We start from the raw sequence: 26,911 nt of genomic DNA, 5'->3' as shown, positions 1-26,911 counted from the left end.
GGGGATAACAAGGCATTTTTTCTTTTTGTTAGAAACGCACTAAAATGCCAGAAATTTCTATGGGCTGAAGAAGGAAGCAACCCCCTCCCATCCCCAAACTCCGCATTCCCAGCTCTGTCCATTTGATTTTAAATGTTGCTGAACTGCTTGCACGGTGGAGGAAACCACAACTTGAATATTACCACATTTTGCAAACTGAAGGCTCTGCCTTGGGATACGGGGACAATTTATTAGTGGAAATATCTTTAATTAATTTGTGCACAAGTTCATGTTTTTCTTTAATTCTTCTCCCCAGGCACTTGACCCATAGTAATGAAATCCGAGAGCCCTTTTCAGAAAATGACTTTCTCAGCATTTTTGTTCCTTTTAAAGTTAAGTGTATCGCATAATGACCATGAAATGTTATCCTCTATTAGGAACACACTTTTCACTGAGAGTCTTCAAATAGACTTTATTACCAAGAACTCTGTGGTAAGCTGCCATCCGCTGCCTTACAGTCAGGCAGGCCTGGCTTTGAACTCTGCATGCCGGTATCTTCGAGGACAAGTGCTCTGCTTTGGCAGCTCGGTCAGGACTGGCCACCACTGGAAGGAGGTGAGTCCTGGGTTTGGTGCCAGGCTCAGGAGAAAACACAGCTTTGATCATGAGCGGCCAAAAGTTGGCTGATGGACACCTGTGCCCACGACTCCAGCAGGGACGTCATGAACCAGCTCTACTGGCGTTGGGGAGTCTCATGCCCTGATCCCTCGGCAGGTCTAGCTGCCTCCAAATGCTGCAGGCAGGAACACAGACCACTAGGTCTGAGTGGGGACCACTGCCAGGCTGGCCCTTGCTGGCCCAATCCATGCCAGTGTCATATTGGGGTGGCAGTGTCTCAAAGGTCGTTTCTTCTCCAGGCTGTCCCTAGGGAAATTGTTCAAGCTTAGAAAATTAGGACGTGCCTCTAGAGTTGCTTTGGTGTCTTAGATGCACTTTGCCTCTCACTGCAAACGGTCCTTAAGGACAGAATGGTTTCCTTTTACACAAAGATGGGTCAACAGTCCCCTGTGGTTTGGCATGTGGGAACGTTAGCACTGACACAACAGACACACTGGTGATTGAGGGCTTGTCTGGAGGTAATGCTGCCAAAGCAGAATGGAATTTTTCAGTTTTTTTGCAACAGAGAAAGATGGATGGGGGGTGCTTAACAACAACAGGCGATGAACAGTTCTGATTTATAACCCATCTGAAATATGTTATCTCCCACCCCCCCACCTCCTGCCCCTTAACTGCCACTCTCAAAACCTGGCACCTTCTGACGCAACGTTCAGGGTGCTGATTCAGAATGGACTCGGAGGACAGGGTGTCGTTGTGGACTAGCTCAGCCTGATGCTTCTTAGAAAACCTCATTCGAGTAACTAAGGGGGCTTTTGCACCCACCCTGAACGTATGCCAGGGAATTCACCACACTGTAACATTACCATATTGCCCTGGAACGGGCAGTCTTGGCCAGAGCTGGAGAGTCCTCTGCACCCCTCCAGCTCCAGGTCAGAATCCTTTGGGGGGGGGCAGTAACACAGGGCACTGGCTGCTCCCTTCTGTCTCTGATGCTCAGTCCAAGTAGCTCCAAACCCCAGGGGTTGGGGTCGGCTCCCTGGAACCAATTCGCATCATGCCTAAGTGATTTGTCTTATCACAAAGATATTATTAGTGTTCAGAAACCCCCCAGCAGCAGCAGGAAGGACTGTTTCACAAAGGGCCTGTCCCTATTGTTTTGAGGTCATCCATCTCCCTGTCCTGGTCCCGTTTTCACTCTAATTTGTTTAGACCACAGAATGGGCGCGTGAACAACTCGTTTTGTTTTTGTTTTTGACGAGTGACCACAAGAACATTGGCTGCATGTGCTTTTCGTTTGGTTGCAGTTTAACAGCTGTTCCCTTTTGAAATAACCCCATTTCTGCTGGCTTTATTTCTTAGTTGCTCTTACCCAACTTTTCTGACCAGTAAAGCTTCTCCCTCCTCCCCACCCACCTGGCCCTGTTCCCTGCCCTCCCCACCACTACCCTAGGAACCCTTTTGGTTATTTCAACCTCCGTGATTAAACTGGCCCCCAATTGTTATCAAGAAGATTCAGGAAGGAGGATGAAAAAAGGAAACATAATCTTATCTGAGAATAGAAAATATGATAAGGACCCCCTATCTGGAGGCTGCAGTGTCCCTCGTGGTGGGGCTGCAGCAGTTCCTTTGAAAATAATCACCGACACCATCTCTGCTAAATCACCTTTCACACAGCTCAGGCCTTTGATACAAAGGCCCCTGGCAAAATTAGAGCAGGATTGTGCAGACCCCAGAGCAAATGCATTAAATGCTCAAGAGATCAGAATTAGGGGGCACCCAGCTGTAATTGCATGGGAGGAACTTCTGTATATTGCGGGGGTGTGTGTATGTATGTATGCACATTTTTGTCTCTCTCTGGTTGCTACCAGATGATGACTGCAAGTTATAAAGCGTGACAATGAGGTGCTACTTAAATGGCCTTTTGTACCTTTTAATTATTTGCATACGAGAGGCATTAATGCTGGACTAAATGCATTGTCTAATGATTCTGAGTATTCAGCTCTTTCCGAAAGCCTCAGATAAAGCATGAACAGGGCAGTCCTGTGCTGGTTACATGTAAACAGCGAGACCAAGCAAGTCTTTCTTGCTTTACTTTCCTTTTATTATTTTTTTCTTTTCCCTGCCTGTTTTGCTGTCAGAAGCCTCAGGGTTAAACTTTTCTTAATTTATTTCAGCTGACGTGAATTTTGTAGTCTTGTATGCTAATAGACCCTGTTGGGCCCATTGCAGAGAAACCCCTTAGTGTGTTGCCTCTGAGAATGTGGAGACTTTTGCATGACTATACCTGACCTGAAACAGCCCTGGTGGAGTGAGAGGAGGCTGCTAGGGCTGGGAAAGTGAAATATCCTGCAGCGACAGGACAGGGCTGCATTGAGTAAATGCGTAGAATCGTAGGAAATAAAAATACATGGGCCATAGGTACTGTTATTTAAGAAGGAAAACAAAATCTCCCCTGCAAGCGTTCTGAGGTTCTAAGCAATGTCTAGAGATTTCACATATTCTGTATTTGGGTCCTCAGCCAGGGGGTGCCTTTCAGAGGGTGGCATAAAATAGCCCTTTCTAGGCAACGAGGTTATCTTAAAAATGTTTTAAATCAGTAACCTAGAAATGGAGGTTCCCTGAATCTTAGCTCACTTCTGAAAATTGTACATTGCTAATTGACTCTATACATTTCTGATGACCATGGCTTATATCTTATAGGAACTGATGCAGATTAAAGTGGAAAAATCTTAGAACACCCCCATCGTGCAGGTGTTATCAGCCAGATTACCCATTTTTGAGATACTTCAAGGCAAAACTTAAAAATATGCTTAGAAAACCCAAAAAAAACCTACACAAACCTCCAACAGCCCAGCGAACCCCACTCTTGTGGAGGTTCGGAAGTTCTGCTCAGGGCATAGGAAGTGCTGAAATTGTCACATCTTGTGTAATAGTTTAACTACAGAATCCAAGCTGAATTTGGCAAAGCTCAAACTAACTTAGTTCCTTTGCAGAATAATCATCTGGAATTAAATTCCTTTTTCTCATAAAAGAAAAATTACTTTTTTTATATATCTTTGTGGTGGTACACTGCAACACAGGGGAAAGGCATTACAGTGTTGCCACATGGTATCTCAAGACAAGGTGTCAACTTTAGTGTTGTATCAATATTCTAAGGTAAAAAGTTTGTAAAGGACCAAAAATTTAAGTGCTGGCCTGGAAGCAAATTACACTGGTGGGAAATGGGCACGAGAAGTGATAGATAAGCTCAGAAATTCTTGTCTTTCTGCTGATCTAGCTTTCAGGGGCTGGCATTTGTGAATGCAGCCCATTGAATAGGAGCGCTTGTAGCGTGTTGGTCTGTAACAGATATGTGGTCCATGTGGGATAAGGCTGTGGCTGACTGGCAGAACCTTCTGTCCAATTTTTTCCAGATACGCAAAATAGCCCTTTAGGTCTTTTCCTCCTATTCTTCCCCCTTGACAGTGAGAATTATGGATGGAGGTGCCAGCCTCAACTTTAAATTTCCTGTTGCATGTTGATTTGCAGGATATTTGTGCAAGTGAAAAACACGTTGATTTGTGGAGCATTCAGAGGGCTGAACAGTGAAGCTGAACATAAATCCATTTTACCTCTCATAGATGGGTAGAATCCTTTCAGTCACTTCTGTAGCTGGCTACGAAATGCATCTAAACGAAATCCTCAGATTTCCTTGATCCTTGTGGGAAGCTTAAACCTGAGATGTCCCACAAGGGGCTAAAGTAAAAACCTAGGTTCGTTAAAATAGCGATGTTTTACAAGGTCTTTATAATTAGACGTGATTGCTGACCCAAAGGCACTACACTCCAGTTCACTTGCAGGAAGATGAAGTGAGGCACGAGCCAGCCGAGGCAAGCTGGGGTTTCATCTGCAAAACTGCTTGTTGGCATGGGTCTGGAGGCATTCCCACCCCCTCGGTGCTGACCAGGCAGTTTTCTAAGGCTGTGCAGTGAAACATCTAGGGGAACTGATCCGGCTGCAGGAGAAAAAGAGAAATCCTGCTTTTGCGTCCCGTGTGTTTCTTGCTATAGTGGATCGGTTCCCCTGTCAGGCTGATGTCACGCACCACTGCAGCAGCACACGGAGGGGACTGCACGCTGCAGGGCAGGGGCAGTGGAAGGGATTCCCTGAAGCTGGTATTGCTGCTGAATTTGTAATGTGAAACTGTAACCCCAGCAAAGGAGGACAGAACAAGAGTGTGAACGGTTTAGAGAAACAAAGGGGGGGGTGGTGGTGTGTGTGTGGAATCCCCACCCCACCACCCCAAAAAAAACCAACAAAACAAACAAAACCCCAACAACCAGGAAAAGCTGCTTTGTAGAAGAGAGTACTTAAAAAAACAAACAAACAAAAAGATGCCTCCCAAACCCTCAGACTCAGTTCTTTTTCATAAGAAACAGCTCAGGAGCAGCATTGTTCTGCCTGACCCCCCAGTGGAGAAGGGGGGCTGTTTCAGGAAGCTTGCAATGCAGAATGGGGAGAGGGGAAAGAAAACAAGCAAAATCAACAAGTGCATAGTCAGTGAGATTTAAAAGTCCTCCCTCGTGTGGGTTTTAGCAGGAGGAGGAGATGCTAGTGCCCAGGAAGGGAGGAAAGCTTTCCCGTAGTGTCTGACCCCGGCATCCCCTTCGTGCCGCCAGAAGGACAGCGTGTAGGACTGGCACGCTGCTCCTGCGCTGGCCCTTTTTATGGCTGCACCTTTTAAAGAGGGGTTCCCAGGCATTGCTCAATCTGTAACCTTTGTGCGCTTCCTGCGAAGCGCTCTCTTAAATTATTTTTTATCAAAAAGGCCCAGAAATTTGATAGGGGAGATGAGAAGATGGGCATGATCAGGGAGGATAATAAAGAAGAACTGTCACTTCCCTGGCTGTAGCTTTGTTGGCCCTCCTGCTTTCTGAGATAAAGACACAGCGGCTGGTCTGGGTTCTATATCAAAAGGCCGATTTGGCTGCTTGATTATATATGAAATATAGATTTAAAGCTTAACTTATGTTCCCAAAAGCGAATCAATCGCAGGGTAAAGCCTGACACATTTGTTATGATCACTAAAGAGCTTTGCTGGTCTTGATGCTCATAGTGGCTCGAGGGGCTTTAAAAAGCTGTTTGGATCCAGTTTACTGAAATCTTACCTGTTCAGAATTTATTTATATATTTATTAAGAACAGCTCAGGGCGGGAATATTTTTCTCTCTGCTGTCATTTTACCCCTGAGTTTCAGGAACCACCACCAGAGGAGTGAAATCTTCTTTTGCCAGGCAGAAAGGAAGAGAGACAGAAAAACTTCCAGAGCCACCATGCAGAAAGGCTGTGATCTAGCCAAGTACTTCTGAAGTACTTCTGAAGATGACTTTACTCACTCCTAGGCTAAATGCTTTGCTGGATATGCTGGTTTAGGCTTTGTTCCTGGAAAACAATATATTAGACCTAGAGAAAAGCTGCCCTAACGTGACTGAATGATATCTAGTACCCGTGCAAGCTCTCATAGAACAACCTGGGGCATCTCCGTGTGTACCGGAGGAAGGAGACACCTTCCAGGGGCTGTGGATCTTTGCCATATTCACCTCCCTCGCAGCACTGACAGTGCACAGCCAGAAGGTCAGTGCAACGCTGTGAGCGTGCCAGGAAGCCGCGGTTCGAGCCATCCTGCCTTGGCTGACGGGCCTCTGGGGCTTGTCTTTTCACAAATGACACACACATGCATGCACAAATAAAACCCTGGCAATCTCTTTCTGCAAGAGCGTCGCTGCTTCCAGGGGGAAGGAGTGCAAAGTAATTTGATGCCTTCATTATCTTCATAACACGAACCAATTTGTCAGCAAACTACTGTGCGGCCTGATTCCTGATTGCAGAGAAAACCAGGCTGGGAGAGAGGACTATTATTTGCAACTAGTTTAAGCATTGTTCTTTTTCAGAGGAATATAAATACACTGTGTAGAGCTGGCTCATTAGACACTTACCCATTTGTATTTATGGTTTAATTAAATAACTGCATGGGAGGACTTTGTTTTCTAATCACAATAACGGTAACGGGTTTGCCCTCTTTATGGCAGTTTCTTTCTGATGAAGGCTTTGTAGGAATGAGCGCATTTAATCTGTCAGCTCCCATCCCTTGATGGAAAGAAGAAAGTGAAATATTTAAACCCCTGTTGTACAGATGGGGGGACTGATGGGTGATGAGTTTCAATAACCAGCCCCAGGTTACCCTGGTTACTGACTTCTTCTGAGAACACTTATTTTTCTGCCTGAAAAGCAGGGCTAGGAAGTTAGGGTGAGTTGCTGATTGCTCTTTGCTTCTAAAGAGCTCCCCATGGAGCTTTGAAAGAGCCACTTTCACCTCGCTTCTTGTTTTGTTACAAATTCCAGGCTTAATCTGACTTTCTAGTCACCCTATATCTGTTTTTCCTTGCAGATATGAGAGAATTTTGCTTGCTCTAGCTCTGGTTTTAGCCTAGAGCAGGTAGGATGTGATACGCTGGGTATGATTGCTCTGAATGAGCCCCTGTGCGGTGTCCTGCGCTGCTTCCCCGTCCCGGGCGCTAACCCCTGAGCGCTGGATTCTAGCTCAGGCTGTGCAGGATGGGGCAAGAACCACTTGCTAGGTTGGGTGTAACGCAGATGCGAGGTGGGCTACAAACCACCAGAAAAGCTGCAGCCAAGTTCGGTAACCTTTTGCCCGTCTTTGAAGATGGCCCCTACTCTGGTATTACTTTCTGTTCTGGTATTGTCTTCAGGTGTACCAAACCCTGTAGGTTTCTTGCCATGCCATGTTTCCCGTAAGAACAATTCTGCAGGAGATTTGCTTTGACTTTTTGATGGGGGAAAGGCTGAGTTATGGCTCTGGAGTAGAGGCCAGGTGAACGTAATACTGGTTTTAGATAATGGTAGGTTTTCTGTGCCTGCCCGCTCCTCCTCTTGCATTAGCTCGCCTCTCTGATCTCAAGCTGGGACCGAGGACAGAAGGGTTATGAGATCTTCTGATCAGGTATACATTTTCAGGCAGTGCTTTGACTTTAAGGCTGAATTTTCTCTCTGAAAAGTCAGGGGAAATCTAAAGGAGCTGCCTGTTGCTTAGAGAATAAAGAGGAAGAGTGCTTTGACGTTATATTTTGTTATTCCTAGTCCCTATGGTAGCTGATGTTTCTATTTATTTATTTTTTTTTACTCTCTTCAGTGTTTAGTGTGGTCCCTTAAATTGCTTAAGCTTCTTTTTATTCTCTTTGACTCAGTTAAATCAGATTCCCTCGTACCCTGAAATATAAAATACATGGAGGTTTTCTCTAAAGCATAGTTTATGCAAATAATTCCCTCTCTGCATTCCTGTGCTGGAGTCAAGCACTGCATATCTGATTGGGCTCTTAATGACTTTTGGGAATCATTTAAATATCTAGCTGACTAGCCCAGTTAATAATCAAAGCTGCAGCTCCTTGAAGCAGGAGTGACTCACGGAAGAAGAAGAATGCTTCTGGTTATTTCTCAGCCTGGCTCCTGCCCCTTCACCGATGTGCAGACTCTGAAGGGCACGGCATTATCAGATGTTCCCAGGCAATGTGCATCCTTTCTGTCTTGCTCCCAGTCACACGTTCAGGTGGTGCAAACTGCCAGCTCGGTTTCTGAACATCTGTTGCCTGTGCATCCCGTTACAGGAAGATTGCTGGAGCTTGCAGATTAAGCAGTTCAGGGGCAAATTTAGCGTTTGAATTGCAGATTTTTTCTGGGGGGGAAACCCTTAGATGTTGCAGTGGGGATAGCGCTTGGGAGACAGCTGTCTTTACTCCTGTGTGCTTAAGTGTGCCTCGATGCTGTTAGTACTGTGAATGAATCAGAAAACAGTGAACATTAGGAATCCTGAAGGCAAATCCCAATCAAATTCAGGGTGTCCTTTCCCAAATCAGTGTTACTCTAGTCTGATATTTGTCCCAATTTTTAAGGTGTTTTTGGACCATCTCGCCTAATGTCTCCTCAAGTTTCATTTAATTTCTAGAAGGATCTCTTTTTAAAAATTTTCTTTTCTGGAGTGTCATGGGTTATTGTCACATGCTGTTACTGCCAATTGCACTGCAGCTGAACAAAAGTCTGCTTTGATAATGGAAATATAATAATTACTGTGTGTTCCTCCCTTCTCTTGCACCCCGGGATTGCTCTCCTGAGCGCTGCCATGATGTCAGGACTACCTTTGGCATCTCCATGTTCTGTTTTGTGTCCTCAATGGCAGTATGCACTGAGACGTGCTGCCTCGCTGATTTATGAATAGAGATGTATTCCACGGGAGAGAATGAATGCCCAGGGGAGGAGAGCAGGGCTTTGATCTCGCTGTGCTTTTGAAATATGACTGTAAAATCAGAATTAGATGGTAATCTCGTTGGGGCAGGGACATCTTTGCCCTGTACAGTGCCTAGCATGCTTTGGCTGCCATGTTATCCACAACAGAGGTTGAGTAACGAGCGACGCTCACCAACTGTGTCTACTGACCCTGCAGAGTTGAGGGGCTGTTCTCTTCTCATCCTATAATTAATAGTATGTTTTGATTCCTTTCCCCTACTGCTCATCTCCATAGTAACTGGACTTTGCTGGGCTCTCCGATTGTACGTGTGGTGGGATGGATCCTGCCTGGCCGTGGTGGTCTGGGGTTTCCCAGCTGGTCGGGTCTGCCCCTTGGCTCTGCACAGCCCCGTGTCCTGCTGCACCAGCAGTGTCGGCTGCCGTGGCTGCTCTGTGGGACTTGCTAGCCGTGGTTGGCCTTGAGCATCCTCTGTGGCCTCAGGAAGCCTTAAAACGGCAAAGATAGCAAGGAAAAGCATGGGCTGTGTTTGCATCGGAGTCCAGCAGGCTGCTGGCCCAGCCGTTTGGTTCCTCTCCTCACGGAGAGCTCCATTCCCAGGCATGCTGCTGCCTCCGGTGTGCTGTAAAGGAACATTATTGCAGAAAGGGATCTAAGCATCTCTCGTTTTAGGTGTATTTTTATAAAGAAGAAAAATCTGAGAGCCACTTTGTCACTCCTTGCAACAAAGCCTCGGTTCTTAAAAGGGGTCTCTGGCTTTGCTTGGCAAATACCTGAGCAATGTGGGGTGGAAGCATCAGTCTTCTCTTCTGGAAAGCTGACCCTGACAAGAATCCCAGGGAGAGCCTTGCAGCAGGATCACCACACAAGGGAGATGCTGGGACCACACAGATTTTTCTCTTTGCCAATGTGAGCGCAGAGGTGCCATTCATCTGGGGCTGGTACACTTTTCTTTCTCTTGGTTTGAAGTTTTGGGGAAGGTGTACAAAGACTGGGGAATTTAGTCACTGGACTGAGTTGTGCTAAGCCTACAAGATGATCCTCTAAAATTTCCTTTCCTTCACTGTCTCCCTCTTTTCTTTTTTTTTTTCTTTTCTCTTTTTCTTCTTCTTCAAACACCACCCCACCACCCTCCTTCAGATGTGAAATGTAGTTAATTTATTTTTTTTTTGCCTGTTCATTGCCTGCCCTAAATCAAAGGTTTTCAGTGGGGGAGGCACAGCTGAAGATGTTCTGTCCGCATCCCTCCAGAACTGCTCTTTTCTTGGCTCTAAAGGCAACACAATGCATAATGATTTCACCAAGCTTTTTCTGTCACTGCAACTAAAAAACCTGGTTTAATTCACAGTCATCGCATCTGAGTGGAAAACTTGCCTTATCATTGTAGGGCAAGAGCAAGGAAAGGACACTTAAGGTGTGATTGCTGTGATTCCTAGATGAGTCGTGGTGCCTCATACTGAAAGTGCTGTCCATGTTCTCCTAAACTGTGTATGTGGCTCTGCTCTTTAAGGTGAAAGACGGAGTTTCTGTCTGTTCCGCACCTGGTGGTTCAGGTTTGAGGATAGTAGCTTGCATAGTCTTGACAGTTGGAGTGGTACAGCTTTGGGATAGAGGGCTGCCCTGCTCTGGGATGCCTTGTTGCAGTGGGGAGGCTGTTTACCCTAACAGTACCCATTTTTTGAAGAGAGGGAACAGGATGGGCTCTCAGAGTATTTGAACTGAGCTGGCTGTGAAATATAGTCCTTGCAGAAACACTTTCAGAGGACTGTTTTCCCATCCGTCATGATAAGATGCAGGGGCACTTTTTAAACAATCATGCATTCTCTAAGAGTAGATCAGGGTTTTGGAGAGAGGCAGAAATGCCTTTTTTTTTTTTTTTTTTTTCTTTTTTCTTTTGAGACCTACCAAACTATGAGTTTAAGCTGAGGTTCGCTTAGATGATGTTTCCAGCTCAGTTCCCTGTAGGTACTTTGCTCTAAAATGGGACGTGTTGAGTCTCATTTCATATGGGCTACTGAGCTGTATCCTAAAATACTCACGTAATTGTCTCGGTTGTCCAGCTACAAAGATTCATTAGCAGAGACAGAAGCTTCTTGTCTCCCCAGCCAGGAAGAAAAAGGCAAAGGACTTGTGAAAGGGAGGGGGGAGAGCTCAAGAGGAGACTTTGCTGGCAGATGACTACGGTGAATCTTACAGCCCCATCTGTCTCTCCAGAGTAGCTGATGGCATATGCGAAATGCAGCAAGTCCTTGGGTTATTGTGTAACTTGGGGGATGCCTGCAGCCGCTGTTCATAATTAATCATTTAAGCAACAGTAAAATCAAGTGACTTTACTGACAGTATCCAAACTGCTGACCTCAATGCATTTTAAAAGTTCGCTGGATACTGAACCTCGAATGACCCATGGATGGATCTGGAATAATAATTTTCATAATCCTCAAGTCATTATCTTAAGAGGGAACGTATTGTTCTTCTAATTAAGTCCGTCCACACGCTGTGCATCTTCCCATGCAAATGCACTGCGCATAAACTAATTAAAAGAAATATACAGCCACAAGGACTTAAACTGTCTTTTATGCAATCTCTTTAAATTACAAGGAGTCTCCCTCCTCCTCCCTCTCTCTCTCTCTCACACACACACACTAACAAGGGATTCGGCACCACATTCAGCAGGGAAAACCACTGAGCAGTTTTGGATCAGAATCTGGAATTCCCTAGAATTTATTAGAAAGCCTTTGGTTTATGACATTTTTCTGAGGGCCCTGGATGTGTAGAAGACCCTAATTAAGTGAGAGTTATGATTGTTTAATAGGAGACAGTCCCTGCCCTGAAGAGCTTACAGTCTAAACAGACAAGACAGCCAAAAGCTGTAAGAGCCTTGTTTTGCAGTTTAACAGCTCAGCCATTGAAGAGTTGAATGTCTTTTTCAAGGTCATACATACAGAGCTGGAAATTGGAGGCAGACCTGCTCCAGCACTGTAAGTACCCGAGTCTTCTCCCTCCAGCAGTAGACCAAAAGACGTAATATGTAGAAACCTATTTGAGGCAACAGCACCAAAGGGCAGTTTCCCAGTGAAATTCACTGGTATTTAGTTAGCTGGAAAATGGCTGAGAGACTGCTTGGCTGTTTTTAGTAGTTGCTTTATGTTCTCAGGTGTGGTGGTAGAGGCTGTGCTGCCGGAAAGCAGTGTGTCAGAGGCTTGTGACCATCTTAAAACATTTCCTGCTGTGTCTCCCTATTTAAGCCTCAGCAACACTGTGCAGATACAGCAGAAGCCCCCCCGTGCCAGCAGTGTGTGTGTGTGTTCATGCTGTCTGCGTGCCTCGTGTTGGATCAGGATTTTGATGAACCCTAGACTGGCCTCCATTTGTGCTTGACTGTGGCAAGAACGTGAGCAAAGGCAAGCTGAAGGGTACTGTCAGGGTCAGCCTTATTGCTGTGATTTCCATCGGGACTGTTGCTGACATTGCCTTTGGTTTCTGCTTTGCAGAAGAGGAGTGGAAGCTCTGGATGTGTCCTGCTTGCTGTTTTCATTCCTCTTGTAGGATGTGTGTCTGGTGCCTGCAAGTCTGCCAGAGCACTGTGGTGTTACTGCTTGCTGTCCTCCAAAAGAAATCAAAAGCAACTGAAGTTGTCTAATACAGCATCGTAGACTCCATGAGTACAGGAAGAGGTGTCCGTACACACTAATGTGCTAGATTTGGGGGTGTCTTAAGTAGGTATGCCAGCAAGGTAACTTGGATTTTTGCCTTCCTCAGAAAGCCCCCAGCAGCCAAGAAAGGTGTTTGCAGGATTATGAGATGCTCCAGATTAAATCTGGGGCATCTGAGTTGGAGCAATAATCCTGAGAGCTGAATCTGAGTTTAATGATGGAACATCTTGGTGTTTTCACTGGCCTGAATGGTCTTCAGTAGGCTTGGTGGCATTTGCAAATCTCACGTGCATAACTGTGGACTTGCTGTGCTTAAGGATTGTGAGTGACAGGTCATAGCAAACAAGACAGTCAGCGAAGGAATAGTTTGTGGGTCGTCTGACCTGAGTGAAGTACCCAGACAAGGAAGTTGGTGTTTACACTGAGGTGAACTGGGACAATGCAGTCATATCCACCTGCGAGAGTGGACACAAAAGCAGGACACCTGAACCAGTTGCTAGGTGAAGATGGGCTGTGTAGCTCACAGCCCTGCCGGGATGGAACAGGAGCCTTTCTGAGTTCTGGCACATACACTGCTTGGTGCCTATACAGCTTCTGAACAAGTGATGTCTGTGATTACTGAGGCAATGGAGGTGCAAATTTCAGGAACAGCCCATCAGTGTGTCTGAATGCCCTCCACAGCAGGACTCGTTCAGGGGCCAAAGGCAACTGAGCCCTCAACAGCCTGGGCATGGTTGGATAGGAATTTGCACATAAATTTTGAGAAAGCACAGGAATTTCCTTGCTCTCTTTTGTAGCAATTGTTTATAAGTGCAAAGTGGAAGATGAAATTTCCTTAGGCTAGTCTTGGTTATTGTCTCATTCTTTGCACGTGACAGGTTTCCTGGGAGCATCCCTGCCAATGCAGCAGTCGTTGAAAAAGGCAGCTGGAAAAGGAGAGTGAAGAAGAGCCTGGCTCTGCGGCTGGGAGGTCCCTGCAGCACAGGATCAGAACCAGAGCGAACAGGCAGTTCTCCTCTTATCTGATGTAGCCTGGAAAGCAGACAGATAGGACTGCAGCAATCAGTATGATGGGAATGTGGTGGGTGGACTCTACCAAGAGAAAAGAAACCCTCCCCTCTATGGATGAACCTTCATCTCTCCGTTTCCCCCCTCTCTAGTCATCATTCTGGTAAGAGGGAGGATCTCTTACCCATCCAACGATGAGATGAAAGAGTGCCCCCCATTTGACACTTCATGAGTTGGCTGAACCCTACAAAATGATCTTCATAAAATCCTGATTCCAAAGCATCAAAGCCTTTTTCTGACTGGTAAAAACCCTAAAAATTCCTGGAAGAACTGCCAAAGGGCAATGGGGCTGATTCTGTCAACTGCCTTTGGTTAGAGCTGGGTTTGGTTATTTATGGGGGCCGGGGGAGGCAAGAACTTTCCAGATGGGCGGCTGAACCAAATACAACAATGATAAAAATCAGTGCAGTTACATGAAGGGAAAAGAACGCCTGCGCTGAAGGGCTGCTTGAGGAACACACTTCCCTGTGCTGAAACGTCCCTCGGCATGGTGCTGCTTGTGGCATCCCACCCCGCAATGTTTCATCCCCATGCACTGCCCAGATACCTCCTCTGTGTCTGCAGAAACGTGCCATTTTCTGGGGGTATCCTGCCTGGATTTAATGGTACCTACCTAATAAGACTCTATGCTGATTGAGGAATAAGTGAGGAGTAAATACCTTATCAGACTAAAAACATGGTCAGGAGAGTAATCGCCCAAACGCAATCAGAAGTCATCCCACCCCAATGACATTATAGCAGGGCTGGTCTCTCAGCCCATGCAAGAAGCCAACAACTGATTAGCAGCGTGACTTTTGTCTGCCCAAAAAAGCTGCGGTGTTCTGATGTCCCAGGTCATGCTGGGGCTCCAAAGCAGCAGATGTGTCTCTCGTGAAATTGTGGCTCGGACACTCAGAATCGGTGTGTGAGGGACTGAAGTTGGGACACAGAGTATCAAACAGGTTGCACAGAAGCCCTTGGATGAAAAGTGAGGTGTAAAGATGAACATCTCCTGTGTGAAATGTCTGAAGAAATTTGCTGTTGCAGTGTGATGGTGTAAAGGAACTGAGTGAGCAGAGGGACAATCTTCAAAATCATCTGGGTTCTTAAGTCATCCTGAAGTATGAATTCTGATCATTGGTGTGCTCTGTTGGTGTGCGTGGCACTGCACAGTTAAAAGTCAGAGTGAAAAACTGTCCCTTTTCCAAAGGCATTGCATGCAGTCTAGGCAGAGAAAGCACGAGAAAGCATAAGAATGGCAGAAGATAAGGGATTGGGACTGATCGTTAGATCTTTGTATGCATCCAAGAACAGAGGAGGACAATTCAGTAATTCCTTTAAGAATGAAGCTTGCTCGACATCTGCTTTGCAAGGAAGCATGCTGAGTATCTGGTGCAAGTGGGAAGGTGTCTAGGAGTCAGGACTAAGTGGGAGAAATGAAATATCTGGTGAGAAAGGAAATTTGCTGGAAAGGCTTGGAGTTGGTGACTGCAAACTGCCTTTGGCTGAGTGCACCCTTGGGTTTCCTGTGCTAGTGAAGGTTTGGATGCCTGCATGGGTTGTTAACAGCAGTACAATTAGCCAGTCCGATATCATCATCTTCCTAGTGTTGATCTTTATTTTTAGAGGCATCTTTTGGTGGAAAACCTCCAGTACTGTCATGGAAAGGACATGCAAGGGGTATGCAAAGAAACCGTCCCTTGGGCAATTCTTTTTTCCCACCCACTGAGTCCTGTGGTACTTCTTTCAGCCTGGTGTTCACACTCCTTGGCCCCACCTGCTGATCAATACGTGTTTACACTGTTGAAAAGGTGGTGACGCTCAACCTACTGAGGCTGCTGTTGGTCACAACGCAGGGAATTCCAGCACGCTAGGTAAGTTAATGAAACTGGGGGAATCAGTCTGCCTGATCCACCAGACAGAGCCTTGTTCAGCTGGGTTTCTTTGTTTAGGGCAGGTGTGTGGTCCCACTGTCACGTTGCCTTTCACCAGCCTCCTGTCTTGTGGGAGCCCAGCCCTGTCACCTGCTAGCGAAGGTGCTTGCTCTTGTCTCTGCTCCTGACCCACGGATGGACCCAGCACTTCAGCAATTTGGCAAGAGAAGGCCAGGATGAGGTGAGTGATTTGTTTGCTAGTGAGATGGCAGGATCCTTGTTTCTTGTCAAAGGCACGCGAGGTAAGAGATGCCATCGACGTTTCAAGGTGATCTTACTGTAGGCCTTCGTCTGAAATGACACTGTTCATCCACACTTTCTCTCCAGCTTCTTGATGAAAACAGAGAATTTTCTCCTGCTGTCTCCAGTCTCTGGAAAGCCCCTAGACAAAAGAATTTTTCAGACACACCATTTCCTTTTGTGAATCAAACTCTAACCCCTTAATGTTCAGCAAATAATTTGTTCCAAAGCGACTGTGTTGTATGTGATCGTAATTACATTTGGTTTTTAATAATCACAAACACTCCTGTTTTCTAAGAACCAGCAAAACTGATTTCCAAATCATTTAGTTTGAATGGCATGTTTTGTGTTTGTGTAGCATCTTCTCCCCCATATGCGCTTCTAAAGAAAAACAAACAATGTGTTAAAAAAAAAAGCAAGTGTGGGGGGGAAAAAAACCTTGGAGAACTTTAAAAGACTCTAAACCTGAAAAGGGAGGGGTGGGATCAGCTAATTTGTCCCTCTTTTGTATGGTTTATTAAGCCTTTTGTTCTGGAACGCATGGGTTCAGTGGGAAAGCGGTTTTTGATATATAATGTATTTACTTTTGCTAATTAATTAAAGCAGTATTCATATGAAAATGCCGACTGATAATGGCTTTCACAGCAACAACTGTGTTTTTTAAAGTAGCAACTTTTAATTACAAATTGACTGGCAGAAATATATAAACCCAAATATTGTTCCGCTGATTTCCTTTTAACTGTGTTACTCTTGCTTGATTTATCGGATTAGGGCTTTTCACACATAGTGCGTACAAGATATTGTTTTTAATGAGAAATTAAAAGATTACCAACAATACCCATAAACCATTAAAAACACAAACTCTAGATGAATGGTAATTAGACAGAATGATTTGAGGCTGATAAATTGGAAGCAATTAATGTATTTGTTTGGGATTCTGAAGATAGCTCTGGGTGTTCCAGAAAGCACTGAAGGGTTCAGATTTGGTGCTGAATTGCATGTGGAGATACCTGCACTGCTTCGAGTGTCAAGGGGCACCAGTAGAGCACCAGTGGAGATGATGCTGACAGGGCTCCCCTGGGCTTTGAGAAGTTACGCGAAGGGGTTCTGTGAGGAGGGTGAAAGGGCAGGGCTTCCTCGGATCAAACCCTTTCTGTGTTTCACTGTTACCGGTGATGTAAGGGAAAACTCGAGGAGGTAAGAGGGGGAAAAAGTGCTGAGGAGAAGTGAAGGTTTCTCATCTGTGCTGTGGTTTATCAAGATTGCATCTTCTGCTCGACCTGAGCAGTCCTGAGTCAGTAGGCCTGTGTGAGACGCTCTCTTTTGGGAGATGAGGAGGTTGCATTCATTAATGGTGACTTGTAACCCCAGCAAGAGCATCCTGTTTCTATTCTTTCTCTTATTCTTGGCAAAGCAAATGTTTTGGGATTCTATTTCAGCAAAAGGAAGTACTCTCGGGTGGTGATGCCTTTTGATATTGTTCCTTGTACTTGGGTCTAGAACAGAGCTCATCATGATTTGCCATCTCAGGAGAATTTCTTAGGACAAGAAAAGTAGCCAAAATCAAGTAATTGCCTAAATCAGGATAGTGATGTCTTTTCTCAAAAATCTTAAAACAAAATAGCCTTCTCCACCCCAAAACATAAAGCCCCAGGCGACATATAATCTGAACAATTGAAGCACCTCACTTTGATTTTTATTATTTTTATTTTCAAGTTTTGTCCAGGTGTAAATTAAACAGAACGTTGAAACAGATAGTCATGGCAAACACACACATGAAACCTTTTCCCCATTTCCCCCCAAGTCAGGAATATCCATTAGAATCCGCCCTTTCTTACACACAATGTTTTCCTTCTGATAACTTGGCATTCCTGATGGGGGATGGGGAATTTTTCATGGAAAAAAAAAAAACCAAAACTTGAAATGGAATTCTGCAAGTGGAACTCCCCTCTCTGCCATTGGCTTATCTCTGTATTCCAATCCCTGTTTTGGATATATTTGTTCCATGAGGCTTTTCAGTTTTTATCCACTGTAGAAAGAAATGCATTATTTAACAAGGCAAGAGCACAGTGTATGCCCTTCACGTCTAACCATCAGCTGCTGGTGCCTTGTGCGGGGAGCCAGGTTTTCAAAGGAGCTCATATTCCTGAAAGCACTTAGCTGAGTGGGTGCTGGTGGGTGCTCAGTTCTTTTGAAAACCTGGTTGTCACGTTCCTAGTGGAAACTGTTGGATGGAACGGGATTTTTTTTGAGGCTTTGCTCTGAAAAAGTATGTTTTCTATGGAAACCCTGTGGCTCATCAAGTATACGGCCCAATTCTTTCACTTGTTGAGCGTCTTCTACCCACACATAAGTCTTGCTGGTACTCTGAAGCTTACGTTTGCAGGAGCAGGAGCCTTGTCTTCTGTCCCTGTGGCTCCATCCCTGTGCAGCACGCTGTGACTCTCATGGGTGATTCATTACGGCTATCCTCTGTCCTACTGGAGTCGTGGTTGGCTTGCTTCCAGGGGTGAACTGGACAAGATACTGCTTCACCCCATGGCCTTACTCTGGGGAACGCTTACTGGGTTGTTGCTGCTGCTGTGAAGTAGCTTCTTGGGCATTTAATGAAGTATTTTTTTGTTCCTTGTACACCAATTCAGCCATCAAATTAATAAATAAGGTGCTTGGAGGAGCCACCTGGGACCTATTGCAAATGCTGAATGCCAGTAAAATCCAGTTGCATGTAGCAAAAGGGAAAAGACCAATAAGGAAACAATAACAGAAAAGCTCTATTAAAAAGGCATATGGATACAATGTTGCTGGCCCAGTTAATGAACCTGTTATATTCAGTAGTGCAATAAAATCCAAAGTAATGGCAAATGAAACTTAATGCCTTGTAAAAGAGTTCAGCTCCTTTCTTCCATAGCGACTCTTTTTGAAATAAAGGCCTGGTCCAGCAGGAGGGGTGTGTGTGCTGCACAGCTCAGATAGTGTCTTAGGAAACATCTGATTAGCTGTGGACAGTGTTCAGGTTGTTTGAAGTGTTCCGGCTTTTTTGGCCAGCCCAGCCTTCTGCAGGAGGCTGTGGAAGAGGGCGGCACATGGAGAAGTTGACCTTGACCCTGTGTGTGTGGGATCCTCTGTGTTCTGCTCTGCCCTGCAGGCTCAGGGATCGCTTCACACTAGTCCAGCCAGGAAGCTGCTGAGGTGATGTTACTTTTTTTTCCTTTATTCTCAAATCCCTGTGTTTTGCCATCGTACTGGCTAGAGCAGCGGGCTCAAAAGCCCTGCAAAAGAGAGGCAGAGGAGTCCTCCTAAGCCTGCCTCTGTGTGCATTCTGTCTGAGGTTTGGTCCAGACTTTTCCCTGACTTTTTACAGCATGTGATTCCTGCCTGCTTAAAGCAAACCCCATTGGTGTGGGGACAATAGACCCATGATTTTGCTCCCTATTATAGATTCTGGGTAGTAACAGTTTCTTTAAGTTGTAGAGCTAAATCCCGATTGTCTTTACTCAGCTCTCAAGTCAAACTTCCTTTATGCGAGCAAAAAAATATGTGGGAGCAGGAGATTTGCAGCACCCAGTGTTTTCTGGTGAAGACAGTGGATATTTTTTGGTGGTTTAGTGCCTGGTCTTTGGGAATTAAATAACTGCTTGAGAATTTTAGCTTCATTTCAAAGGCATGTTTCTAGCCCTTCAGTTTCTGTGACCCCCTCCCCCCCGCACCTTGTAATTTGAAAGTGTGACTTGGATATGCCTGAAAGACTGGGGATCCACAAGGCAGGGAAAAAGAACCCAAAGCTGATTGTTATTAAAAACAAACACCACCACCCCCTCCCCAAACTGATGGTATTTGAATTCCTGGGTTTGCATTGCTGATTTTGGGCCAAGGGAACTGAAGGCAGGTAGAAGCCTGACTTGCATTAGATCAGAAGCAGGAACCTGGCAGTTTGCTTGAAAATGGCCTGAGCCTGTTAAGCCTGGTGAGCCAGCGCCTGCAAAATGGGTGAGCGGGGACACAGTGAGTGCCACAGAGGGAAATACCGGCCCTTAGAGAAAATCCTTCCTGCTCCCACCCATAAAACCTCATTTTTCTGGAGAGAAGAATCAGTCCCGCAAAGGGTGATATCCCCACCTCCTCCTTTACTAATCAGGTTCTCTTAATTTGCAGTGCTTAGTTTCCCCACATGAATTGACTATAGTTGGTAGATAAAGCTGTGAACGGCCCTTTTAAGTTCAAATGATGCTTCTAGCTGCACATTGCTCAGTTAAAAATGTGCAGGGTCCTTCTTTCCTGACATGTGCTAGCAGAAGTCATGGGGTGCACCCTGAGAAGCAGCCCCTGCTTTCTTTATTGTTGTTTTTTCCTTCCTCTGGTGGCACGAGTCAGGGGCACTGCCACTCCGAACCGACGGTGTCTCCACTTTGACAGTCTGTCCATTTCATTGTTTGAGCTGTGGCATGCTATAAGGTTTATCTTGATCTGCTGTAGTTGACAATAAAGGGGCAAATTTCTGAAATTCTAGTGGGATTTCTAAAGATACTTCCTTCCCCCTTTCCCCCTCGAAAGGAAGCAACCTCCTGCAAACTCACCAGCCCGCTGCTTTTCTTACAGGGTCAGGGCTGGCACCCTTCATTAGCTTCCTGCGTAACCATGGGTTTGACTTGGCTTCTCTTAAGGTTCTTGCTGAAATTGGTCCAACGCTTTATCCTCGCATCCGCCCACGCACATGAATTCCTCAGTGTCATAAGTTGGTTCAGATCCATGTAAGTCATGGCATCTCTTCTGTCTTTGTCCCTTCATCCACCCGTGTGAAAAATGTGTGGAGTTGTATATATTTGCATTTGCCTCCATTTACAAGGTGGGGAGCCTTAGTGATGTGGAACTAAGAGATGAGGGCAGCAAAGACATAGTCTGTGGAAGGTTATTAGGGCTTTTGAATAATGAAATGCAAGACTATCCCTTAAAGCTGGATGTGAAGCCTGCTGAGTTCAATGGAGAGCTTTTCGTTGATTTTTGTGAGCTCTGGATCAGTCCCTTCAAAAGCAGCAAGGACTACGGTCCTAGTCAGATGATATCATTGTGGTGATAGGGCTTAGCATCTACGCAGGACCCTAAATAAGACCTCAGGTCTATCAGAAGTGCTCACCATGAAAGGAACAGGTCCTATACTTGGTATTACACCAGAGGCCAGTAGGTGTTGTGTGCTTTGGAAACTCAGCTCCTTTGATTAAATGAGAACACCATGTATTTTCAAATCTGGTTGCTGTTGTAGTTGTTGAATGCTTGAAAGTCTCTCTCTGAACAAATTTTTAGACTGCCTCCCCTTGCGTTTCAAAACTGAATTTTGCAAGGTGTTATGTTCCTTCAGCTCTTAGGGCTACACGCGTACGTACACAAGGACCTTAGGAGGATCCCTGTCGGGAAATTTAAAAACAAAAGAAACCAAAAAAGATTTGGATCTTTTTTTAAAAGAGTTAGATCAAGGACGTGAACATTCGAGATCATTTTCGAAATGGCAGGCCAGCCAGCAATTTCACAACTAGATCTTGATTTGAACTCTGAAACTTCAGCAAAACTGGGGTATGTGATCCCAAGACTGGGGTTGTCTAAACACGGAAATCACTCAGAACTCAAGTCAGCAAAAATGTAGGTAAAGGCACTAAATAAATGCAGCGGTCACGGGTAGCTAATCTTCCCACCCAGGAGCTCTGGTGTTCTCGGTACACAACCATTATCATCTAAAATACTGCCTGTCCCATTGCAGCCTGGATTTGGTCTCCTTGCCTGTGGATTAGACATAAGGAATATAAAACAAAATACATGCACAAAACCCTTGTGTTTCCTTTGCAAAATCAGGCTGTGCACATAACTAATTCTTTTCATGTTAATCTACACTTACAACCCGATAACAAGCTAGAGCTTTCTTCTAACCAGGCTTGATTAAATTTGGAAGATTTCTTCCCAACAGGAGAACCCTTTCTGCTTTCATGCAGTAAACATGATTTTGTGCTTTCTGTATTTCCCTTTTTTATTTTTATTTCAGGAATTCTTTTTTTCCTCCTTCTTCTTATTATTATGAATAAGCTAGTTTTAAATCAATTTCAACAGCTGGAATTAATTTTCCTGTTACTGACTCTTCACTTGGGCCTGTCACAGAGCGGGAGGCTTTCTATTAGCATAAACATAACTGAAAGCTCTGGAATTTGCATTAATGTACTTTTAACAAGTTGACAGTCTTTTGGCACACGCTCCTGAGATCTGAGAAGCAAGGGGAAAAAAAGACTGTATTATACCTTACACTGGCTGGATTGTAAGAAGCTGTCAGGTAAAACCTCAGGTTTCTTTTCCTACTACAAAAATATGGGACAAAATATCCACTCATGAGCAGGTGCATATATCTGACAATTTTGCAAAGTCCTTACTGCTTGCCTCCTAGTCTCTGAAAGAGCATGCTCACAACTTTGGGAGCAAGCTGCTGTATTGTTATTTAATGGTTGTAGAACTTGCACAAGGGCTAGGGGTGCAAAATATTTTACAAAGGTTTTAAGGGGTCTTAGGAAACGTATATTTTAGTGACGGGCCTATGGGTGCTTTGAAAAGTGATCCAGACCCTGCTAAGTAAGTCAGAAGGTGTGTCACGTAAAGAGCTGGCCCTACAAGCTCCTTGCTACCACCAGGTAGGAATTCAACAGGGCTCGGCCTGGCAGTTTTGCCAGCAGATGACAAATCGTAAGCGAAGACCCGAAGTCCGAGACGATGGTTTTATACATCTCCGTTGAAGCCAAATAATTAAAGTAAGGGTCTTTCCATTTGCTTCCAGCTCCAAAGTGGCAAGTGAATTGTGGCTGAACCTGGCCTTCCTTAGCCACAGGATCAGAACCCAATTTGTAGATAAACAGAACCTGATGTTCCCACCAAATGGCATGGCCGTAGCAGCAAGGGAGGATGGCTATTAGGAAAGCTGGTGTCGGTGACATTTGGCTGAAGTCTGCTGGCTTTGCAGTGAGTGTGTAGAGAAGTAGCTGGGCAACTGCTGGATCAGTGTGGGCAACCAACGAGCTGGTCTGTGTGCCGCTGTCTGCGTGAATGGGTTCTGCCATGGCTGGAAGCGAAGAGTTAACTGAGCCCCCACACTGCAGGCATGGGCCTTATGTCCATTAAGGCTATCAAGGCAGGTAGCTCTGGATCCCTCAGCTATGTAGATGTTCCTCCTGCATACCAGTGGGGCTGATATGTCTATTTAAAGAATGCAGTATGTTTTCACTAATTATTTAGGATAAAGGTGTATTTGCAAAAAACGTACAAGCCAACATCAAATTTGTATGTATACTTATATGTGTTTCCAGCTGTACTAGAAAAGTAGGCAGGAGAAAAATACTTGGGCTGCAGATCAGACTCACATCAGTTGCCATGGGAATAAAAGGAATACTGAGAATTGAGGGAATCCTTTAAACTACAAGATTTTTTAAATTGAGTTCTTATTTGACTGTTTATTTAGGCCCTACATTAAGACAAAAATATGTGTTTAGCCAGCTCCTCCTGCTGGATCCAGAGCAACTATTAAAGCTTATTTCCACAGCGAGATTGCTGATCCTGGCCCCAGAACAGAGAAGACGGAGGCCTGGCAGAAGGGCTGTGCTTAGTGGCACTCGGCTCGCCCTGCGGCCAGGGGCTCGCGCAGCCCCCTCGCAGCTTGGCACGGACAGGCGGCCTTTATGCTTACATGGTAAAGCTGCTGCCAGTGGTTTTGGCGAGGATGCGGTATTCGTCTGCTCCAGGCATTGTTCCTGGCTTTGCCTCTTGATTTTTGGAAAGACCAAAATGGTACCCCTTCGGTCTGGAAACTATGACTTGATCTGGCCGGCACGGGAGTGATCTGACGCTGCTTACAGGCAGTCGTATGGGAATAGTCTCACTGCTGGGAAGAGTCACTGAAAGGTCTGCTAGCTAATTAGCAGGGGGATTGTAAACAGCTAAAACCTGACTGAATTCCTCTGTCAACTCAGGACAGGATCCCCCTGCCACTCCTTTTTCTGCCTCTTCACTTTTTGACCACAATCGGTTCTTCTGAAGATAATTTTTCCTCTCATGGCTGTTTGGGTCATTACTATGAAAACTTACCGTGGCTGTTGTTCGTTGCCTATAGGAAAAGGAGCAACTCAGTGCTGTGGAAGGGCAGTATCTCCTCAGTCCCTTTCAAATCCTTTGTAGTTTGTCCCTTTCCCAGGAAAAGTCCCCAGGGATGCTGGCTGAGAGCAGAGGCAGCCTGTCCAGCGCTGTTTGGCTCAGATGCTGCTGTCCTGTCTTGCTTTGACTGATGGAAGGCACTTGAGGTAAATCTGCCTAGCTGTGACTGAATCACGTAATTTTTCCTGAGCTAATCTGCCTGTGTACTTGTGGCTGTGTGGAGCTCACTGCAGGTTCCTTGTCCAACCAACAGCCCATGCCAGACTGGATGGGATAGAGATACTTTGGTGAAGTCTTGAGTAGCAGTCACTAAAGTGGTGGAGTGGAGAACGGGATGCTTCTTCATTCAAACCTCCAGACCCTATGATCATGAAGCCAAGAAGCCTTCTGAAAGATTTATCTCCTTCTTAAGGCACTTCAAAGAGCCCCCAGAAGAAACCAGTTGTGTTGACATAGGCAGTGCATCAGGGCCACAAATGCATGAGCCTGTCACCCATCTGACATCTGTGTGTCGTCTTTTGATAAAAAAGAAACATTTCTCCTCTTTCACAAAAAGACATTTTCCATACCTGCCAACCCAACCCCTTACAATTGCATGAGCCCAGAAATAATCCCAGATGCAGGAGCGGTGAAAGGATAGCATAACATTGGAAGCAGAGGTCAGCATCTGTGCTTGTGGTGAGGGAAGCTATCCAAAGCCAAAGGCCAAATGCCTACACCAGCACTGACTTCACCAGCATCAACGGAGGGCATTGCGTGAGCCAACGCTGACAGCATCAGGCCCTGGTCAGGGTTCGTGTGTGTGAGCAGCGGGCAGAGGAGCTGTGGGCTGGGAGAGCTTTGCAATGATGGGAAGAGTGTGGGAGGGGAAAAGAGAAGGGTAGTTTGGTTTAGAGATACTGTCCGCAGCGCTGATTCACTGGGCTAATCGGATCTCCGTGGCATTTTTCCTCCGGTATCTGCTCTGGGCGTCTGTCACTGTTTTTGAGAATTTATCTTTCTCATCAGAGCTTGGGGCTTTTTGTTGGGTTTTTTCCCTTCTTCATTCAATGCCTGTGAAAGGAAAACATTTGAAAACAAAATGTCCTTTTTTTTTTTTTTTTTTTTTTTTTTTTTCAGAGCTCTGTTCAGTAGGCCTGAGCTGTGATGAAGTTCCTTGTCATGTGAATTGCCAAGGAATGTGGGTGCCCTGTGGGCAGTGGCCAGCCAGGACTACCTACAGCCTCTGCTGCATCCTTCCATTTTTTGGTAGGAGTTCTCAGTTGCCCCCAGTCTCAAAACAGTACTTCAGGGCCACACAGCAAAGGCTGCTGTATAGTCATTTTTGGCCGAAGCATGCCCTGTGGCATGGACCTTGTGGGTGAAGGTCTGGGACCTTTCCTTAAGTCACCGTGTTTCAGGCAAGCATGAGGACTAGCAGACTGCGATTGAAACTGGCAGCTCTGATGGGCGACGATGGAAAAGAGTACAGCCTGGCCTGGAGAGGAGTACAGCCTTGCCTGGTGGGTCCTTGTCCACATCCTCCCATGGAAACAGCCTAATGAAAAATAGCTGACGAGCTTTTATTATAGCTCAGGTTCTGGTGCTGTTAACCGAGGGGTTTGAGAAACTGTTGTGGAGCTCCACCCTGTCCTGTCAGTCTGGCCCGCATGGATTGAGGTGAAGCCATGAGCTAAGTGGAGCTCGTGATCACCGGTGTGCCAAACCTCCAAACTCTGCAGCGTGGAAAAAGGGGTTCAAGTATTAGTTATTATCTGGCAGCTGCAACCTCCCCTCCAACTCCTGTTGTATCAGTTAAGCTGAGCACAGCAAGAGAAGGGGGGCTGTTTGGGGAATATCTGATAAAAGAACTTTAGCTGTGCAAAGCTCAATTGGTGAGACTTCTCCGTAAACATCATCTGTTGTTAATTCAGCCTTGCATGCTTACAGACAGACATTTGTGTTGATTATGTGTGTTTTCTGGAGGAGAGATTTTTTAAATATGGAAATGAATGGAGCTATTTGCACAACTGGTTAGCATCCATTTCATATTATTACTGAATATATGTATTATGGAAGTGCCTAGAGACCTTAGGCTGTAGTAGAGCTTCACTGAACAAGGAGCAGACTATGCCTAGGGGAGATACGCCTTACTACAAGTAGTTGGAGATGGTCCCAGCCGGGGCAGACAGCTGGGCAGAGGGAGGGCAGGCACAAGGGGTGAGGTGACCTGCTCAGGGCCAGGCTGCAGGTCTTCTGGCTCTGCCCAGTCCTGAAACACTCACTGCTGGGCTCCCAAGCTTGTCTTGGGCAAGTGACAAACAAGGATAGCCATGTAAGCAAGCGATGGTATTGCTGTAACTCTCTCTGCACTGGTTTTACTGTCCTTCTCGTGATATGTCTGGCCTTAGACCCCGAGCTTTTGAGGGAAAAAGTGCTGGTTTTCTTGAGAATAAAGCATGATGCTAGTTTTATACTTTTTCTGTATCCAAAGTGCCAAGGACAATAAAAAAAATGTTCTTCTCACTTAAATAACATGAAAATTCAAACAGTGGTCTCAAAAGCATGTATATTAGTTTATAGGTCTGTATAAATCAATATGTTTGCGTGCCTAAACTTGAGGACTTGGAATAAGGCAATGAAAGGGAGATCAAATATAATTGTAAGTGGAGATACAGGCTGTTCTGAGCTGCTTTAGGATACTTTGGTTGAGTATTTAGATGTGAGTGAGAATCTGAATCCTCCTTTGCTGGAGCTGAGGTTTTGTGCATTTGAATTTCTACAGTCTTGAATGTGGAGCGTCAGGAGATCAGCTGAAGGTTATGGCCATTGTAACCGTATCCCAGATGGGGCTGGTGTGGGACAAACCCCAGCTTGTTTCTTGCAGACAGGTTCCAACATAGAGAGTTAAGTCACTAATTCTAGACACCAAAAATGTAGAAATGCCAGTTGACAGGTGTGTCCCACTATCGTGGGGTGATACTTGTGATGCCT

At 45.5% G+C, this 26,911-nt stretch overlaps 1 protein-coding gene across 1 annotated transcript in view; it reads left to right on the top strand.

Moving 5' to 3' along the window:
• The window catches only part of EEFSEC (eukaryotic elongation factor, selenocysteine-tRNA specific), a 245,654-nt gene that overhangs the window by 155,610 nt on the left and 63,133 nt on the right, over positions 1-26,911 (top strand). The window contains exon 8 of the mRNA XM_080385408.1: positions 417-26,911. This exon is cut by the window's right edge and continues 12,768 nt beyond it. The gene's annotated coding sequence lies outside the window, so the exon portion shown is untranslated. The remainder of the gene's footprint in view (positions 1-416) is intronic.

This window comes from Falco punctatus (genome assembly GCF_963210335.1).
Source record: "Falco punctatus genome assembly, chromosome: 4".
NCBI lineage: Eukaryota > Metazoa > Chordata > Aves > Falconiformes > Falconidae > Falco > Falco punctatus.
This window is presented reverse-complemented; position numbering and strand designations above follow the sequence as displayed.